Below are 4,169 nucleotides of genomic sequence, written 5' to 3' on the forward strand. Positions count from 1 at the left end.
TCCTCCCCACCACCATGCTTGACGATAGGCCCGATAGGAAGTGGATTTATGTTGTTCTTGGACTTTTATAAAGCCTTTGATTCGGTAGAAGACTCCTTTATTGTAAAAACTTTTTGGTTTGGGGGGGGGGAGTTTAAAGACATTATTGGAATGCTTTATAAAGGGATTAATAGTTCAGTAGCCTTAGGTCAAGGTACTTCCCTTAGGTTTGATATTAAGAGAGGAATTCGACAGGCTTGTGGAAGCTCACCGTTACTGTTTATAATGGTGGCTGAAATGTTATCTATTATATTCAAAACCAGTAGAATTGAGGGGCAAAAAGTATTGGATGAAAACATTGTGATAAGTCAATTAGCAGATGATGCAACTTTATATCTTAAGAATGCTGATCAAATCCCACTTGCTCTACAGACTATTGATTGTTTCTCAAAGGCCTCAAAGGTTTACAACTTAACTTGAAAAAATGTGAGATTTTGTCATTACATGATTGTCAGTTACCATCTGTATGCAACATTGAGATGAAAATGAAAGTTAACTACTTGGGGATTGTTATCTCCAAAGACAAAATGTTGACAGAAAAAAATAATATATCTGAAACTGTGGACAAATGTAAATCTACATTATCAAGGTGGTTACAAAGGGAGATTCCCATTTTTGGAAGAGTTTTGTTAACAAAAATGGAGAGCCTATCAAGAGTCATTTATCCTGCTTTTTCCTTATACCGATATCGACTAAAATGATATAGATACAGTGCCTTGCAAAAGTATTCGGCCCCCTTGAACCTTGCAACCTTTCGCCACATTTCAGGCTTCAAACATAAAGATATAAAATTTTAATTTTTTGTCAAGAATCAACAACAAGTGGGACACAATCGTGAAGTGGAACAAAATTTATTGGATAATTTAAACTTTAACAAATAAAAAACTGAAAAGTGGGGCGTGCAATATTATTCGGTCCCCTTGCGTTAATACTTTGTAGCGCCACCTTTTGCTCCAATTACAGCTGCAAGTCGCTTGGGGTATGTTTCTATCAGTTTTGCACATCGAGAGACTGACATTCTTGCCCATTCTTCCTTGCAAAACAGCTCGAGCTCAGTGAGGTTGGATGGAGAGTGTTTGTGAACAGCAGTCTTCAGCTCTTTCCACAGATTCTCGATTGGATTCAGGTCTGGACTTTGACTTGGCCATTCTAACACCTGGATACGTTTATTTTTGAACCATTCCATTGTAGATTTGGCTTTATGTTTTGGATCATTGTCCTGTTGGAAGATAAATCTCCGTCCCAGTCTCAGGTCTTGTGCAGATACCAACAGGTTTTCTTCCAGAATGTTCCTGTATTTGGCTGCATCCATCTTCCCGTCAATTTTAACCATCTTCCCTGTCCCTGCTGAAGAAAAGCAGGCCCAAACCATGATGCTGCCACCACCATGTTTGACAGTGGGGATGGTGTGTTCAGGGTGATGAGCTGTGTTGCTTTTACGCCAAACATATCGTTTTGCATTGTGGCCAAACGTTTTCTGTAACTCTTCACAAGCTTTTCACACACTGTTGCTGGTATTTTGGCCCATTCCTCCATGCAGATCTCCTCTGGAGCAGTGATGTTTTGGGGCTGTCGTTTGGCAACTCGGACTTTCAACTCCCTCCGCAGATTTTCTATGGGGTTGAGATATGGAGACTGGCTAGGCCACTCCAGGACCTTGAAATGCTTCTTACGAAGCCACTCCTTTGTTGCCTTGGCTGTTTGTTTGGGATTATTGTCATGCTGAAAGACCCAGCCACGTCTCATTTTCAATGCCCCTGCTGATGGAAAGAGATTTTCACTCAAAATCTCTTGATACGCGGCCCCATTCATTCTTTCCTTTACACAGATCAGCCGTCCTGGTCCCTTTGCAGAAAAACAGCTCCAAAGCATGATGTTTCCACCCCCATGCTTCACAGTGGATATGGTGCAATTCAGTATTCTTTTTCCTCCAAACAAGAGAACCTGTGTTTCTACCTAAAAGTTCTATTTTGGTTTCATCTGACCATAAAACATTCTCCCAGTCCTCTTCTGGATCATCCAAATGCTCTCTAGCGAACGGCAGACGGGCCTGGACGTGTACTTTCTTCAGCAGGGGGACACGTCTGGCAGTGCAGGATTTGTATCCCTGGCGGCGCATTGTTTTACTCATAGTAGCCTTTGTTACTGTGGTCCCAGCTCTCTGTAGGTCATTCACTAGGTCCCCCCGTGTGCTTCTGGGATTTTTGCTCCCCGTTCTTGTTATCATTTTGACGCCACGGGGTGAGGAGGGAGTTGAAAGTCCGTGTTGCCCAACGACAGCCCCAAAACATCACTGCTCTAGAGGAGATCTGCATGGAGGAATGGGCCAAAACACCAGCAACAGTGTGTGAAAAGCTTGTGAAGAGCTACAGAAAACGTTTGCCCTCTGTTATTGCCAACAAAGGGTACATAACAAAGTATTGAGATGAACTTTTGGTATAGACCAAATACTTATTTTCCACCATGATTTGAAAATAAATTATTTAAAAATCAAACAATTTGATTTTCTGGGGGGGTCCACATTCTGTCTCTCGTGGTTGAGGTTTATCCATGTTGACAATTACAGGCCTCTCTAATATTTTCAAGTGGGAGAACTTGCACAATTAGTGGTTGACTAAATACTTATTTGCCCCACTGTAGTATTAATTCTAAATTTATTTGGCGACATACAGTAGATGTCAATATACAGTATAAGAAAAAATGACATGGTTAAAGGGTATGAAGAAGGAGCTATACACCTTAGATTTTGAGGTCACGAATGGAGTCTTAAAACTGAAATGGCTGAAATCTTTCCTTACAAATCGTCAGAAATCAATTTGGTGCATAGTTCCTAACATGGTTTTTCAAAAAGTAAATGGGGTAATAGAATTTTTGTTGAGATGTGACTTCGATTGTAAATCATTACAGATTGGACTTTCCGGTTTTCATCAACAAGCACTTCTTTGTTGGACGCTAATGTACTGCCATAATTTTACACCACATAATCCACCGATATGGAATGACAGCTGCTTATTACTAAATAGGAAATCAGTTTTTAAGTCAGAAAAGCATTCAAAAGGTGTATGGGCTGTTTGTTTACAATTTAGATGAAAAGGGGAAATGGTTGCTCCATCATGATTTTTGTCATAAATACCAAATACATTGTCGTCTAAAAGAATTTACAAAGTTAACAAAAGCAATCCCAATGGCATTAAAAGCAATGGTGCAGGAGGACATTCAAAACTCTCGAGTCTCTCAAAATTTGAGGAACTTATACGTTGGGGGGCAGGATTTTTGAGAGAATAAATATTTTGAAACAATTTAAGATTGATAAGATTAAGAGGATAAGAAATAATTACGTTTCATTTCCGGTGCGTCCTAAAGCTAAAGAGGTCCAATTCTAAATTTTTAACGAAATTTACCCAACAAAGGAATATTTTAAGATTGAAATTTGGCAAATAAGTGTACTTTTTGTGATGTAAATGTAGAAAATTTAAGTCATATACCGTATTTTCTCACTGCAATGGTGTTAATTTCTTCTGGCATCAATTACAGACTTGGCTGAAATCTAAAAATATTGATATGCCCCTGAGAGAAGAAACAATTTTGTTTGGTGTTTATCAAAAGGATAAGAATTTTTAATTTGTTTTGAATCTGATATTGCTTATGGTGAAGTTTTTTTATTCATAAGTGTAGGGTTTTTTAGGGTTTTTTTTTTTTTTTTAAACCAAACCATGCATGGCTTACTGGAGAAATTATCTCTCTATCTAAGGCCCTTCATTTGTTTTCTTTATTCAAACAATTTAAGTTGGTTTAGTAAGTCCTCTCAAAAGAAAATTGGTTGATTTTTTTAATTTCTTTTTCTATGTGTTTGTTGTTTTTTTGTGTTGGTGGTTGTTGTTGTCTTTGCTATTGTTTGCTGTAGTATGCTCAATAAGTAATATTGTATTTGATGTTGATACTTTGTTTTGTGTGTATACTAGTATGGTCTGATCAATTTTATTGTAAAAGGGTAACAAATAAACAACAGGGGCACTGCAGATCAATAATGGGGCACGTGCCCCAGTGAGATATATCCAGCGACGCCCATTGACACGCACAAAGACACGATCATCAAGTGAATTTCCCTGACATCATCAAAGGCGCTTTTA

The sequence above is a fragment of the Corythoichthys intestinalis genome, chromosome 10 (assembly GCF_030265065.1).
Source record: "Corythoichthys intestinalis isolate RoL2023-P3 chromosome 10, ASM3026506v1, whole genome shotgun sequence".
Classification (NCBI taxonomy): domain Eukaryota; kingdom Metazoa; phylum Chordata; class Actinopteri; order Syngnathiformes; family Syngnathidae; genus Corythoichthys; species Corythoichthys intestinalis.